This window comes from Podarcis muralis, chromosome 14, assembly GCF_964188315.1.
Source record: "Podarcis muralis chromosome 14, rPodMur119.hap1.1, whole genome shotgun sequence".
Taxonomy (NCBI): domain Eukaryota; kingdom Metazoa; phylum Chordata; class Lepidosauria; order Squamata; family Lacertidae; genus Podarcis; species Podarcis muralis.
The window spans coordinates 28,421,013-28,438,351 of NC_135668.1; the positions used below are offsets into that span (position 1 = coordinate 28,421,013).

General features: G+C 44.9%; 1 pseudogene; it reads left to right on the plus strand.

Moving 5' to 3' along the window:
- Positions 1–3,421: 3,421 nt before the first annotated feature.
- On the plus strand, positions 3,422–11,093 carry LOC144325495 (GTP:AMP phosphotransferase AK3, mitochondrial pseudogene; annotated as a pseudogene).
- The last annotated feature ends 6,246 nt before the right edge of the window (positions 11,094–17,339 follow it).

Below are 17,339 nucleotides of genomic sequence, written 5' to 3' on the forward strand. Positions count from 1 at the left end.
AAGGAGAAAAAGTTTTGATATTAGGAATTTATGCACCAAATGAGGGGAAAGCAGAATTCTACAAGAAGCTACATGAGACATTACTGGACTATCTGGACTATTCGAACATCATTATGATGGGAGACATGAATGGGGTGGTCTCCACTTGGATGGATAAGTCACAGAGCCAAAATTTAACTAAGGACGGCAGACTACCGAAAACTTTTTTTGAACTGACAGACAATATGGATTTGATTGACATTTGGCGGACAAGGAACCCCCTAGGTAGAGAGGGGACTTTCTTTTCTGAGGCCCACTCATCATGGACGAGAATCGACCAAATCTGGACAACTAGAGGGCTGGCACCGAAGACTATAAGAGTGGAAATCTGCCCAAAGACTTGCTCCGACCATAACGCCCTGAAAATGGAATTGAGACTTACTCCAGCCGGAGCCTTCAGATGGAAAATGAATGACACCCTCTTTAGAGATCAAGAGATTGTAAAGAAGGCCCAAAAAACATTAAAGGACTATTTTGAAATCAACCTGAACACTTCAGTGGAAAAAAGAACAATCTGGGACGCTAGTAAAGCTGTAATGAGGGGGTTTCTGATACAACAAAACACAATTAAGAAAAAACTCTGGAATGGGAAAAAGGATAAAATATTAGAGAAGATAAGAGATGGAGAGAAAAGATTGAGATCTAAACCAAAATCCAAAGAGATCTTGCGAGAAATCAAATTCTATCAGGCACAATATTTGAAATTGATAAACCAAGAAGTGGAATGGAAAATTAAACAAATGAGACAAAGATCCTTTGAGTCAGCAAATAAATGTGGAAAACTGCTGGCATGGCAGTTGAAAAGAAGACAGAAATTTAACTACGTTACCAATCTAGAGGTGGAAGGGAAAAATATCCAGAAACCAGGTGAAATCAGAAAGTGTTTCCAGAAATACTTCAAAAAGTTGTATACACAAGGGCCTGAGGAAGTGTCTGAGATGGAACGATTTTTGAAACTCAACGGCTTACCAGAACTATCTCAGGAGAAGAGATCAATATTGAACTGTAAAATAACACAACAGGAAATTGAGGATGCCATTCAGAATATGCAGTTGGGCAAATCTCCAGGCCCAGATGGGCTCACCTCCAAGTACTATAAGATACTAAAAGACTACTTGATTCTTCCATTAATGGAGGTTTGCAATCAGATTATGGGGGGAGGAAGGGCACCGGAAACGTGGAAAGAAGCTTTCATCACATTGATACCCAAAGTGGAAACTGAAAAGAATCAACTTAGGAACTACCGTCCCATCTCACTCCTAAATGTGGATTACAAAATATTTGCAGACATTTTGGCAAGTAGATTGAAAAAGGTTTTAAATGAAGTAATTCATAAGGACCAAGCAGGCTTTCTTCCTGGTAGGCATTTGTTTGACAATACTAGGAATATTATCGATATTCTGGAACTTTTACAAACAAATATTAACACTAAAGCAGTGTTAATTTTTATTGATGCGGAGATTGCACTCTTATTGCATTCTGCCTGCTTCCCTCTGCCTTCTGACAACCACAGAAAGTGTTAATTAGTGGGTGTTTTTAACAGTGCTCTGGAGACAAAGCTCTCAAAATACGATCATGTGCCCTGGCTCTGTTGCTACACCACGTTTCTTTCACTCACTGCCAAAGGATTGTCCATTTTATTTTATTTTTGGAACCAGCTTGTTATTTCTGCCCATCCTTAAACAGATCCTCAGGACAAACGGGCAGATGGAGGCGGGTGTGTGTGTGAGAGAGTGGTGGTTAGAAGTCTTAGGTTTGTAACAGTAAAACAATTCACAATGTCTGAGGCCATAATAGGGTTCCGCATCCCACCTTCCTCCTGGAAAAAAAAAAAGAGTTCACGGAGGAGGCTGAGATAGTGCACATTATATTGGATGATACATGTTTGAATTTTGGCAACTTGTGTGGAAAAAGGGACCCATGCTGGCAAGGCTGTAATCTTACGTACTGACCTCACTGAGGATAATAATAATAAATTCTACCTCACTTTTCCATCATTCTTTCTGCAAGCCTTTCTTGTCTCATCCCCAGGTCAACTTTACCTCTCTGTCCCTTCTTATCTCAGCATGCTCTTCTCCTTGATTCTCTGTCTCTGTTTTTTTGCTCCCTCCTTCCTCCAGCTCCCTTTCTCCTCTACCAGCACTCTCCTGGGGTCAGGCTGACTTTCTTCATGGGATGAGGATGGGGAATTCAGAGTAGGGGAAGGGATGATCCACAGGGCCAGTCCCAGAAGCAACCTAACCAACTAGGAACCCTTCCCTAAGAAGAGCCTGTGGAGCCATCTCAGAAGCTCTAGGGCAGAGCCAGTGTGGTGTAGTGGTTAAGAGTGGTAGTCTCGTAATCTGGTGAACCGGGTTTGCGTCCCCGCTCCTCCACATGCAGCTGCTGGGTGACCTTGGGCTAGTCACACTTCTCTGAAGTCTCTCAGCCCCACTCACCTCACAGAGTGCTTGTTGTGGGGGAGGAAGGGAAAGGAGAATGTTAGCCGCTTTGAGACTCCTTCGGGTAGTGATAAAGCAGGATATCAAATCCAAACTCTTCTTCTTCTCTTCAAACTGTGATCCACGGACCCCCACGGTCCACGTGCTTCATTTAGGTAATCTGCCATGCACCTGTGGATTTGTGGTTGAAGATGGAAGGCAACACAGCCATTGAATTATATATTCATCTTGGTTTGAAAATAATGTTTTTATTGCTCCCTTTATTTCTTATTGTAATACAATTTAACTTCCATAGAATTCAAATTGTCATACAATGTGAGGAATAAAAGAAGCAATAAAAATAAAAATAAAATTAACAAAGTGAATTACAATTCCTACAACAGGCAGAAAAAAATCATTAAGTGGTCCAACAAAACTCTCAGCAAATTTTGAAGTCATCTGTGGAGGGGAACGTTGGGGAACCTGTGCTATACTGCTACCACTGTGAGCAGAGTAAATTACTGCTGGAGCAGATTTTAAATGAAGAGGCTGCTTTCATGGAAGGCAGAGCTAGCAAGTGAGTTGGGGCTGAAGCCCCTCCTTAAAGCTCAGTCTGAGGGTGGCTGGTGCTGAAGCAACATTCAAGTTCTGCTCTTATGGAGTCTCCAGCCTGAGACCTGCATGGAGCTGTCCAGGGTGCTCTTGCCTCGTGTGAGGTCAGTGAAAGCGGGCCTTCTGACATCACACAAATGTGCAAAAGGCAGAGAGCTTAAAAGCTCTTTTTGTACAGGGTTGTTCCCAGTGCAGAAAGAGCTCTAAAGCTCTCTGCCTTGCTTACCAGATTCTGGGATGTTCTGGTGCAGGCTCTGGGATGCTCTCGTGAGATCTCATAGCATCTTGGATAGCCCCACAAGATCTCGTGAGAGCATCCCAGAGCTCAGTAAACAAGACCCGCTTGGCGCATGGCTCTAGAAAGGTAAGGATGTTCATATGGGGCTGGTTCCAAGGGGCTGGTTTAAGTAAATGTGTTTTTGTGTACTGTTGTACCTCGGGTTACAGACACTTCAGGTTACAGCCTCCACTAACCCAGAAATAGTACCTTGGGTTAAGAACTTTGCTTCAGGATGAGATCAGAAATCATGCTCCGGCGGCATGGTGGCAGCGGGAGGCCCCATTAGCTAAAGTGGTACCTCAGGTTAAGAACAGTTTCTGGTTAAGAAAGGACCTCCAGAACGAATTAAGTTCTTAACCTGAGGTACCACTGTATACGTATAAGCCATCCCTGGAACATAACCTTCACACAGGAAGTGATTATACTGTATTCTAGGTGTACCTCTCAGCTTGTAATTATTTGGTTGTTTAGGAGCATGGGAAGGTGCCTCATACTGAGTCAAACTGTTGGCCCATCTAGCTCAGTATTGTAACTGCTGATTGGCAGCAGCTCTCCAGGCAAGGGGACACCCCCAGCTTTACCTGGAGATGCAGGACTTGAACCTGGGACCTGGGAACCTGCATGCAAAGCAGATACTTCCCTCCTAATGGCACTGCCACCCCAAAAAATCTGTGTGCTGCCATGCCAGCAGTAATCCTCACTTCCTTGCCCCCCCTCTTCCCATGCACCTCCCTCCTCCCATGATTCTTCATTTTTTACACAAATAGAAAATTTAGGAAGTAAAAGTAAAGGATCCAACGAGGAAAGAAAAATGCTCACCTACCTGGATTTCATTACAAAGGAACACGAGGAGTTTCATTCAGTGTTAGTCATACTCAGAGTAGGCCCATTGAAATTAATGACCGTGACTGGCTTAGGTCAATTAATTTTAATGGGTCTACTCTGAGTAGGTCTTGGCTAGACACAACCCATTACAGGCAAGGCATGCCCCCTGCTTGAGTTACTGGTGGTATAAATTCATGTCTGCGTTTCAACTTGAGATGTTTTGCGGCTTCCAAGGACCAAATGAATCCAGGTTTGCTTAGGGATAACCTATTTTCCCATGGTTCTCTCTCTCTCTCTCTCTCTCTCTCTCTCTCTCTCTCTGTGTGTGTGTGTGTGTGTGTGTGTATATATATATATATATATATATATATATATATATATATATAGTGCATAACTGTATGTTCTGTAACAGCAGAGTGCTGATAAGAGAAGCAGACTGTAATTAACTGACATACTGTAATTAACTGACAAGCTATTTACTCCTATTTGTTTGTGGGACAGACTGTCCTGAACACACTGGCATGCTTAAATCAAAACCCAAAGCATTAGATCATGCAAGAGTCTTAGACTGCTGTTGCGCATGAAAGGAGAAATGGGTTGTTCTAGCCTTTTGGGCTTCCAGTTCATTCCAATTTGTCACCCCACCCCCACCCCCAGCAACGAATTGCCAGATGCCGTTGAGCTTCCCATTGCTTTGCAGTTTCTGGGATGGTCTCCCGCAAACTTCATTTTTGCACCACTTTTCAAGATTGTTCATTGGAAAATCACCTTCAAGTCAGGGAGGAGTTTCATTAATGACTCACCATGTGGGTTCAGATGTGCTTCCGACACCCCAGCCGCAATCTGAGATAGTCTGTGGCTTGTGACATCTGAGGACGGAATGTTTCTGGTGGGGTACCAGTCCACTCTCCAATAGCATAGCCAGATTTCTGGCTACTTCACCAATTCTTACAGCACAGAGGAGGAACTAAAATGTCTGTTTTCAGCAGTACACTTCCAGCCTCTGTTTAGGTTCAGGACCTAAGCATATGTTAAATTGGAGGCAGACTGACCATTGTGTAATAATAGCAGTAGTTGTATGCATTAGATCAATGCCTTTTATTGTAAAAAAAGAAAGGAAAGATACTGTAATTTAAAAAGAAATACAATTTCATCCATATACGTAAACAGGAAACATAAATATTATTTCATATTATCATGTATCCTTCATATACAAAATTATTCGATGTCCTTTGTTAATTGACAAAAAGGGTCAGTTAAAGAGTGCTACATACACTGACTTTGTTTCTTTGGTTACTATTACATTTTAATGTCAGATTATACGAGTGAAAATAATATATAAGGTTCAACAGTATATTGGAATTTTAGTTTCCAACAATTAACCAAGGGGCAGAATGTTTTTAAAAGAATTGAGAGAAGCACAGGGTTTGGCAGTTTCTTGCCTGAAGTGTACAGACCAATTTCTTTCACCCCATTGTTTTTCCTACATTGGTATCCTACCATTCTTCCATCTTGGAGCCCAAGGGGGTGTCTGTATCCAGTTCTGGGCACCTCGATTTAAGAAGGATATTCATTTTCTCTCTCATGATGAGAAGATGAGCTTGGCTTGTGTTTTCTTCCAAGCAAATTCTGTAATCGGGTATGGAAAAACATCAGTGCTGGTTTGAAAAAGGATCAGTGTTTATACATTGTTATAGGGGTTTTTGGGGGGGGGGGGAGTGTCAGTCAACGGTCCCTTCCAAGTCTGTGATCCTGTGTATATGAGGTTTGAGGCAGACTGTCAGACCAGTTTCTTTGGAAGATAATGGCCTTAGCTGGCCAGTTAAGTACTGCCATTTACATCTCCAAAGACGTTGCCCTGTTGCCATAGAAACAAACAATGGGTAGGCCCTTCTTCAACTCACCTGCCTGGATGCCATGGCATCTTGGGAAGAATAACAACAGGCCAAGGGGGCCTGTGTGTGTGTGTGTGTGTGTGTGTGTGAGAGAGAGAGAGAGAGAGAGAGAGAGAGAGAGAGTGTGTGTGTGTGTGTGTGTGTGTGTGTGTGTGTGTGTGTGTTTTGGCTGAGCCTGAAAGTTGGAGACACAGAAACCTGTCTTGCTCTGGATTCAAAGCTGTGACTTAGGGCTTTCTTAGAAACATAATAGGAAGGCAAGTTCTATTGAGGTGTTAATGCTGTGAGCCCCTCTATCCTATGTTCAGGTTTTACAGATGTGTAAGTAAAACAAAAAATCCTAAAGAAATCACAGTCTCCATTGACCTTCCTTCCAAGGAATCCGAACTCTGGGTAAGTGCTGGAACCCCTGTAGTTTCTCACTGCTCAGAGGTTGGGGTACATGCAACAATAAAAAGGTAAAGGTTCCCCTGCCCGTACGGGCCAGTCTTGCCAGACTCTAGGGTTGTGCGCTCATCTCACTCTATAGGCCGGGAGCCAGCGCTGTCCGCAGACACTTCCGGGTCACGTGGCCAGCGTGACAAGCTGCATCTGGCGAGCCAGCGCAGCACACGGAACGCCGTTTACCTTCCCGCTGGTAAGCGGTCCCTATTTATCTACTTGCACCCGGGGGTGCTTTCGAACTGCTAGGTTGGCAGGCGCTGGGACTGAGCAACGGGAACGCACCCCGCCGCGGGGATTCGAACCGCCGACCTTTCGATCGGCAAGTCCTAGGCGCTGAGGCTTTTACCCACAGTGCCACCCGCGTCCCAACATGCAACAATATGTTACATTTAAAACTGGGCATAGTTCTTCCTTTTACAATCTCAGGTAGGTAGCATAGAATTTGATACCAGGCGCATAATTTAACATCTTGAGAATCACAGGTCTCGTCATTTTTAAAAATAAGTTTCTAGGCCTTATGTTTATTTGTGCATTTAAAGCATTTCCACCCTGTGTTCTCCCCAGCAGGGGTACCAAAAAAATCAACAGGAGAAATGGCCATAAAACCAAATTCAAATAAACCAAACATTACAAAGGAAATTAAAAACAAAAAAAGACATTCAGAGGAGCCATTATTAATTAACTAAGAGAAATAAAAAGAGAGAGCAAGCATCCTCTGAGAAGCTAAGCAATAACAAAACAATAAAGGCAGAGTGTACAGCCAAAAATATTAATAATGATGAAGATGCTCTTGAAATCGTGGAGGGCCAAAATCCGTAGGGGGGTGGGGCGTGTTAGAAAGAAGCCAGAATCTGAGCAAGCCTCCTCCTTATTTTCCAGAAGGCGATGAGTAAATGCAATGAAAGAAAATAGACCCGATTTGCCAAAAGCAAAAGTGAACAGAGCAACGGTTGCTGTTGTGCTCACTTTGGTACCATACACTCCATTTGAAGGGGCTACCTTTGAAGGTGACCTGGAAATTACAACTATTCCAGAATGCGGCAGCTAGACTGGTGACTGGGAGCGGCCACTGAGACCACATAACACTGGTCTTGAAAGACCTACATTGGCTACCAGTATGTTTCTGAGCGCAATTCAAAGAGTTGGTGTTGACCTTTAAAGCCCTAAACAGCCTCGGCCCAGTATACCTGAAGGAGCGTCTCCACCCCCATCGTTCTGCCCAGATGCTGAGGTCCAGCTCTGAGGGCCTTCTGGCGGTTCTCTCATTGCAAGAAGCAAAGCTACAGGGAACCAGGCAGAGAGCCTTCTCGGTAGTGGCACCCGCCCTGTGGAACACCCTCCCATCAGATGTCAGAGAGATAAACAACTACCTGACATTTAGAAGACATCTGAAGGCAGCACTGTTCAGGGAAGTTTTTAATGTGTGACATTTAATGTATTTTTAATCTTTGTTGGAAGCCGCCCAGAGTGGCTGGGGAAACCCAGCCAGATGGGCGGGGTACAAATACTAAATTATTATTATTATTATTATTATTATTATTATTATTATTATTATTTATTTCAGCCACGTAAAAGTCATGGGTTTCTACCTAAATTGACACACACCCCTCTCTGTTTGACATTCAGGCAAGCAAGTGGCGTTAACACAGTTCAAGGGGAATATTCCATCTAGGCAAAAGCATTCAAAAAGGACGTGGAGCAGGGTCATTGAGAGGTGGAGCCTAGAGAGGCACCATGGCCCGGGGAGTCCTGAGGGCCAGACAGAGAGGCCTGGAGGGCCACATTCAGCTTGCCCAAGGTTCTCCACTGTCTCTCGTACAAGTGACGGAATGGAATGTTAGCAGATTATTGATAGCTATAAGAATTTTCTATAATGACATCAGATATTGATTTTAGTGTAGTGCCTAAAATTTTTAACCTTAATCTTAACCTTTTCTTATGAATGGCTAATATCTGTCCCTATGAGTTGTGATCTGTGTTATACTACTTGTGGCTTGCACGAGTCCGCTGTTTTTATTTGATTTGTTTTGTTGTGTTGTGTTTCATGATGGGCGTAAAGCCGAATAAACATTTTGATTGAGTGGAGCCTAGAGAGGCACCATGGCCCGGAGGGGGGGGAGAGTCCTGAGGGCCAGACAGAGAGGCCTGGAGGGCCACATTCAGCTTGCCCAAGGTTCCCCACTGTTGAAATGCATCACTATGACTTGGGATATATATTCTGTATTTCTCTTGCTTCTCTCTCTCGCTTCCTTCGCCATTTTGAAAGGGAAGTCTCACCCCAAGAGAGAGTTAATTTATTTTCAAAGCAACAAACTGTGCCAAGGGTCTTGCAGAACGTCACCTTTGCCCCAGGATTCCTGCTGGGCACTATCCAACCACTCATTTCTATTAACAAGTCACCTTGAAAACATCTGGTCAAAGAATGGATCCCTTCCCCCCCCCCCCCAAAAAAAGGGGGGTGTAAATTTTTGTGTGCTTGGAACCAAAGGGATTGACAAAAAGTTCTTTGTGAGGGGAATTAGAGATAGCAAACATGGGGGAACTCGCTGAGCTTGGGAAGAAGCTGTTGGCTGATGATTTCTATGGCACGTTGTCCAACAATGCCTTGGCTAAGAGCAATGCTTAGAATTCATATTGACCTCAAACCGCTGTATTGCATATAATAAGAATAGTAGTAGTAGTAATAAAAAGTTTAAAATACAGTGTGTCTGACCCATGGCTAGGCCCTGTTAAAACCAGTTCAAAAGTCATAATTGCTAAGGCTATCAATAGCTACTGGGACGCGGGTGGCGCTGTGGGTAAAAGCCTCAGCGCCTAGGGCTTGCCGATCAAAAGGTCGGTGGTTCGAATCCCCGCGGCAGGGTGCGCTCCCGTTGTTCGGTCCCGGCGCCTGCCAACCTAGCAGTTCGAAAGCACCCTCGGGTGCAAGTAGATAAATAGGGACCGCTTACTAGCGGGAAGGTAAAAACGGCGTTTCCGTGTGCGGCTCTGGCTCGCCAGAGCAGCGATGTCACGCTGGCCACGTGACCCGGAAGTGTCTCCGGACAGCGCTGGCCCCCGGCCTCTTGAGTGAGATGGGCGCACAACCCTAGAGTCTGTCAAGACTGGCCCGTACGGGCAGGGGTACCTTTACCTTTAACACCGCTATGCTCTGCCTTCATAGTCAGTAGCAGAAGCCACAGAAATCACTAGAAGCTGAGGGAGCAGACAGGGCTCTTGTGCTCAGGTCCTGCTTGAAGGCTTCCCAGAAGAGTCTTCTGGTTGGCCACTGGGAGAAGAGGACACTGGCACAGATGGGCCATTGGCCAGATCCAGCAGGGTTGGTCTTATTACATCATATCCTTACCTCATTGCTTTTGGTAGAACTTAGTCACTCACGACTAGCCAGGGCAGATGTGAGCAGAGTGGTTGGTGGCATATGCCGTGTGGTTGAGTCCCAGAGGAAATGCTTTGCAAAGCAACAAGAGCTACTGCTGGATCCGTAAGCCGACTGGGCACCTAGTCTCATTTCTACTTGCACTGCGAAATGGTTCCAAGATGGTGGTGTAGACCAGGCATAGGCAAACTCGGCCCTCCAGATGTTTTGGGACTACAACTCCCATGATCCCTAGCTAACAAGACCAGTGGTCAGGGATGATGGGAATTGTAGTCCCAAAACATCTGGAGGGCCAAGTTTGCCTATGCCTGGTGTAGACGCTGCTGCCATGGGTCTTGGTCATGTGACCCCCATGGGTCCAGAGAAGGCACCATGTCCTCCCGCATGGTCAAGCACTTCACTCTGAAACGTTTCTCCAGTGTGGACATTCTCTAGGACAATATGATCAAGAAGACTGAAATTGCCAAGATATATTGATAAAGAGTGAGTGGTTCCTGGTGACATTAGAACACAGATGATACTAAGTGAGCTGAAAACTCTAGAGCAGAACAGTGTGTGGCTGAATGGCTTCCCTAGCCTGAAGCTCTGGATAAAGTGTGTCCAACACAGAGCCGTCTTTCTCATAGGGCTTAGTGGTATGTCACGCCAGGCTCTCAGGGGCACCCCAGCAAGTGGGGGAGCTGCGTGGCTTTGCCAGTGGCCTCCCCTTTCCCTGCATGCCCGACAGCTGCGCCCCACCAACCATAAGGCTGGTGGGCATGCAACTTCCCTTCCAAGCTTCTGCAGGGATCGCTCTCCCACAGTGGCATGGGGGAGAGTTGCACCCCCCCCCCAGATGGCAGTGGGGCTATGGCCACCCCAACACTATCCATGGTAATTTTGGGGTGCTGGGTGGATATTTGCACCCCGGTGCCACATCTGCTAAAGACCAATGGATACTGTGATGGACTTGACTGTGCCTTTTGGGACTATCAGACAATGCCCAACTGCCCGTTGGATGCATCCTGCCAATGGCATAATCTGCAACCTTGAATTCAACATTCCCAAAGTCCTTGGCTGTGATGATATTACTGGAGAGCCTCTTTTTCAATGGGATGATAACAAACCAGAAACTTATGAAGAGGCTGAAATCTTACGAAAATGAAACCAAACCTGCCCTTGAATATTATTGTCGAAAAGGAACAGAGACCGACAATTCATAGTTTCCTTCAAACCAAGCTGCCTGATATGAGCTAGAAGGAATCTTCTATGAGCAGATGAAGGAAGATCTATCACTGTATTGAAAATAGAGAAGCTAGTGGCCTAATGGCTAAGCTGCAACCCATAATAATAATTATTTTTTTTGCTGGGATTTCTTTAGACATAGTGTGCTGTAGAGAATGTCTGGGTTCAAAATGCCCATTGCTTTGAACAGGACTTCGTAGGCACTGCTGATTAATGATGCAAATTCCCCTCTTAACTGAGCCACATCTTTGCTGCTCCACACATGATGTCAGGTCTAGGGGAGGTGGGCAGGGTTTGGCCCAAATGGCTTAGTGGGCCAAATGGGGGAGGCCTGACCTGCCTAATTAGGCCAGAAATTCTCCATTTCTGATATAGGACTCAGACCTAAGGCGAAGCGATTGAAGTGTCTATCAGTAGGTTAAGGGCATTTGGAGGAGCTCAGACTTGGGTCATTTATCCTTGATGGGGCACCTGCATGCTTCCTAATTTCTTTCTTCATAAAAACCCTCAAAGCAGTTTATAAAAAGATAAAACAATAAGAAAAAATAGCAACAATAATTTAAGACTTGAAAAGTTAAAATAACTGGGAGTGACGCGGTGGCTTGAACACCTGCAGGCTCTGTGCTGCCCCCAAAAGTCTGCCCACTGCCTCCTCCTTGGCTGTACGGTGACTGAGTGGGAGGAGGCAGGCAGACAGCTCACATACCCCATGGTGCCATTGGGCACCAGGATCCATGGGGTCAGCAGATCCCGATGTAGATCTTTATTCCCTCCTGTTTCTGATTTCGACATTCACTTACACCTTCTTCATCAGTAGAGAGGAGGGTGCCATTTTGTGGCTTGCCTCAGGTGCCAAAATGTCTTTGGTAGGCCATGCCAGCCAGATAAGAAACACTTTAGGCAGGCACAGCCTAGGGCAGAATCTCAAGGGCCAGCTAGAGAGGCCTGGAAGGCCGCCTCTGGAGCTGTGAGGTTCCGCACCCTTGACCTAGATGCTTGATGTGCCAAACCCCTTGAATTGCCTCATCTTCTTGACTTTCAAATGTGTTCATTCCCTCTCTCCCACTCTCTATGTTTGGCATGGAGCCAAGTTACAGTAGGAAGAAGCAGCACTGACTGATCTCAAGCAGGGCATATATAAAACCAGCGCTGCTAATTATTTTGCAGTAATTACCTGGAAATTATATGTATGTTGTTTGTGCAATAGTGGGTGCTGCTATTTTTGAACTCGCATTGTTATCCTTACTTGGTGGAGTCACACACTCTCAGAATCCATATTCATCACTGGACATGGTTGTTCCCCACCTCCCCATCCCAGCAGTTGGTGAGAAAAGTGTAATTATCAGCTTGCACTAATCCAAACACCTTTGCTCCTTCATTCTTTACACACCCCTTCCTTTCCCTTTCACCTCCATATTCACTCAAACCCAACTCATTTGCTTAAAAGCATTTAGCATGAATCAGGATAAGATGCCTGAACCTCTGGCTAGGTTCTAGAAATAGCTCCCAGTAGATCATTGCTGCTGCTGCTTCTTTTTAAAAAGAACAAACTTTATACGTGCTTTAATTATTATCTTCATTTAATTGCCCCCTTTCCCCACAGCTGTTTTGTGATCTAGAAATGTTGCACAACTCTCTTGGCACTTCAAAGGGAAAAATGAACAACCAACAAGCGAAGACAGTGGGCACTTAATGGCTTTGGCCAAACTTGTTTGCAATCACTGTCCCTAATCAGACCATTACAACAGTCTCCCTTCCTCCTCTTCCGAGTGTCTGGGTGCGGTGTCTCCTTGCCAGACAGAACAAAAACATCTGAAAAATGTCTTATATTCAGATGAAGGCGTTCAATACCAAATCTCTCCATCCAGGAAAGCAATGGTCTGTTAGTGAGTGTTTGATTTCGACATCCTGGGCCCAATTCAAGGACCCACAATGATGCATAAAAATCCTAAGTGACTAAGGACCCAAATATCTGAAAGACCATCTCCATCCCTACCTGCTAAGATGTCCATAGGGGACTCAGAGGTTCTACCACCCTCAGAAATGCAGGAAATAGCAGTCTGGCAGATGGCCTTCTTTAAACTGTGGAACTCCCTGCCCACAGAATTGTGTCTAGCATCTTCTAAATGTGCATTTTATATTTGATTTCCTTTAGTTTCCTTTTAATTACATTGCTTTGAACTTATACCTTACGTTTTACTTTCTTCAGTAACGTTTTATTTTGGATTGCTTCATTTGATGTATTAATTTGTTATAAACTACTTTGAGATTTTTTTCCTTAAACATATAAAGTGGTATAGAAATGAAAGAAATTATAATGATTTTTATAATACAGTTAAATGATTCTGTGAAAACTTAATAACCCCGTCTTCAGAAGAGCTACACTAAATATGAAGGACTTCCGACAGGCTAAATAATATGCTGGACTTCCAAGGAGCAGAATAAGAGGAACCCCAGTGATCAGGCCAAAGGTCCACTTTATCCAACTTCCTGCTTTTTACAGTGGCCAGCCAGGGAACGTAAGAGCTCGGCTGGATCAGGGCAAAGGTCCATCTAGCCCAGCATTCTGTTCTCAAATTAAATGTAAACTCCAGAAGGCTAGAGATGCTCATGTGAGATCTTGTGGGAACTAGGACGGGCTCTGTGAGATTTTGCGAAAGCATCCCAGAACATACGCACTGAGAGAGCCTTGCCTTGCACCCCCCGCCCCCAAAGACCAGGGCAGAGAGCTTAAAAGCTCTTTTAGAGCTGGGTCTTAATTGGAGTTCCTGGTGTGAAAAGAGCTTATAAGTGCTCTGCTTTGCGGGGGGCGGGGGCAAGGCTCTTTCAGTGCGGTGGCTCCAGAAGGCTAGGGATGGTCGCATAGGGGTGGTTCCAAGAGGGGAGGTTGACTATGCACATCTTTGCATATACAGTGGTACCTCGGGTTAAGTACTTAATTCGTTCCAGAGGTCCATTCTTAACCCGAAACTGTTCTTAACCTGAAGCACCACTTTAGCTAATGGGGCCTCCTGCTGCTGCCGTGCTGCCAGAGCACGATTTCTGTTCTCATCCTGAAGCAAAGTTCTTAACCTGAGGTACTATTTCTGGGTTAGCGGAGTCTGTAACCTGAAGCGTATGTAACCTGAAGCGTATGTAACCCGAGGTACCAATGTACAGTCGTTCCTTGGAAGTTGAACGGAATCCGTTCCGGAAGTCTGTTTGACTTCCGAAATGTTTGAAAACCAAAGCGCGGCTTCTGATTGGCTGCAGGAAGCTCCTGAAGCCAATGGGAAGCTGCAGAAGCCCCATCAGACATTTGGCTTACAGTCACTTCCAGGGTTGCAGGGTTTGGGAGCCAAAATGTTCGGGAACTAAACTGTTCAAAAACCAAGGTATGATTGTACGTGCACTCCCTGGAAAGTAACCCCCGTATAAGATGCAGTCATCCTGTATTATGTGGATGTTTTGATGATTAATATTTAGAATGCAAACAAGAGACTGATCTTAGCTTTTTAAGGCTACTGTTGTTTTCTTTTGGAAGTAGGTGAACCATTCGTATTCTCCCAGTTCCCATATGGTGTATGCCTATGCCTGTGCATGTGTTCATGCGAGTGAGACAAATTGCTCATATTCTAGCTTGGTCCCCTTTGATGCCATCTTTGAGTTTAAGTTGTCAAGATGAAAGGACACACAGGAAGGATTTTTACTCATCTAGAGCATGTGATGATTAAATGCATTGTAGTAATTAGTGTTTACTACTAACAGAATTGGCATTCATATTCCAAGCATTAATTAACAGGGGAGGAAATAGAAATAGATCATATTTACACATCACAATTATTCCTCTAAAGTCTAAGTGGCTCCAAAGCAGAAGAATTTATTAAAAGCGAAAGCAGACTGAGGTATGTCCCAAAGGGCAACACCATCCATGGAGGATCGACTTTGAACAGAGAATGTGTGGATTACACAGTAATCCTGCACATGCCTACTTGAAAGTAAGTCCCACTTAATTCAATGGAGCAAGTGGGTATAGGATTGCAGCCATATTCTCTTAGATGAATGCACACTGATCCTGATTGCTGTAATGAAACATGACTGCAAGGACATTTACTGCAGCTACGATGAGGTGCTTCAGTGTTATCCATGGGACAAATTCTTCCCCTTCATCTGAGGGCAACATGCTAACTCGGGAAGCACAGGTTAGGCCAAATGGCGCACGTGCAGTTCTGTCCTTCAACCTGCAACCCAGCATCTACCACCTGAGGCAACTGCTTCACTGTGTCCAGTGGTAGGGACACCCTGACATCACATGGATTTTGTTAGTCATAGGAACCAGGAAGGAATGACACATGTATGGGCTGTGGTGTTCAGAAGCAGCGCTTAAACAGTGCTCCTTATCCTTGGAATTAGAGCGGCCTGGTTGTGCCAGATTCCTCCTCCCACATGGGTGGTGAGAAACTTTTGCTAATCATGTATATGGGATAAGTGTGTGCAATTACCATGGTTGAGTGCAGCATGGTCTACCCAAAATAGCTGACACCATACATTTCAATGATCAGGTTAGGCTAGGGAACTTTCACTTTAAAACACCTAGAACTCTTACAGCACATTTTTGCCAGTTTTATTCTTTTTCTCTTCTGTACTGTTAGCTTCTCAGCTCTCAGTAATAAGAATTCACCTTGGAGCAAGTCATTTGCTTTTTAAAAAAAATAAAAAGAAGAATCTACACAGTACAAGACACAAAAACCTACAAATTCCTTGTGAGTTGGCATGGTTAAAGAGAAAACCTGTAGGGATGAAGTCATGTGACTTGCCAGGAGGGAATTTCAACTTTAGAGACACTCCCCCCCCCCCCATTTCTTTTATCACTGAACATTCTGGTATTCTACCTATGGAAATTGCTTCATGCACATATTTTGAGATATAGCTCTTCAGTTTATTGATGTAATCTGAGCAAGGTCTGCAAGGGATTCCCACATGGAAGGGTTAATGTTGTCAGCCTTTGTGTCACACTTGCAGACATCTTTTTAATGCAGAATTGGTCTGCCAACAGGCCTAGTGCCTGAAGTCAGCTGGATCCGGAAGCACCTTGTCCACATCAGCCGACTGCATAAAGCCAAAGGGGTCCCTCCTCACACTAACCTCTGGACCACCCAAAATAACCCTGTTGGCTGGCTACTAGAGGACACAATGCGAGCTGCAAAATGAGCATTCTTTGCAGCTTACACTGCTACACGGTAGGCACGATTGTGTTTTCTTACCAGTGTTTGGTCAGCTTCAATGTGAAACATGAGCCATTTGTGCTATAGTCTTCGTCTGTTCTGTTTCACAGTCCAGAGCTCCTCATAGTACCAAGGAGCTGCTCAGGCTCCAAAGCACCCAGTAAGACACTCAGGAGCATTTGTGTCAACCTTGCCATTCCATAGCGAGACTTGGGCTTCAGGAGGATCACCAACTTTCACCACTGGAAACCCCCCACCTGAGCATTTAGGAATACATTATGTTCCCTCTGTCTCCGAGGGTGGGCTATCAGAGCAGGCCCACCACCCTTACAGGGAGAATTGCCATTGTCAGTTCAAAATTAACCAAATTATGATCTAACCATGACAAGGGAGTGCACTGCATCCCCCTGTCTTCTATAATTTGGGGCTAATATCACATTAAGGGTGTGCCCCTCCTGAAGCGTTGGGCCAATGACAATCTGAGAGAGACCCACAGTTGTCATGAAGGCCATGAACAACAGGATCGACGTGGATATTGATGCCACCCAGGATTATCATTTTAGGGTCCTCCAACAATACCCTTGGTTAGCCAGATCAGGGATACTGCTGGGCAACAGGGTGGTCAGTAAACCAGCAGCATCCCCAATCTGTTTTAGGAATAAACTACTATCTGACGTTTAGAAGACATCTGAAAGCAGCCCTGTTTAGGGAAGTTTTTATGACTGATATTTTATTTTATTGTATTTTTATTCTCCTGTTGGAAGCCGCCCAGATGGGCAGGGTATAAGTAATAAATCATCATCATCATCGTCATCATCATCCCTGGCCCAACATCAGGTGCCAACCATGTAAGTCCATCCCAAGATTAAGCGTCAAGTAGATGGTGCTCTTATGGACAACAGCAACACCCCCTAGTCCAGTGTTTCCCAACCGGTGTTCCGCGGCACACTAGTGTGCCGCGAGACGTTGCCTGGTGTGCCGCGAGATGTTGCCTGGAGGGAGGCGGGCGAATCGGGCGGC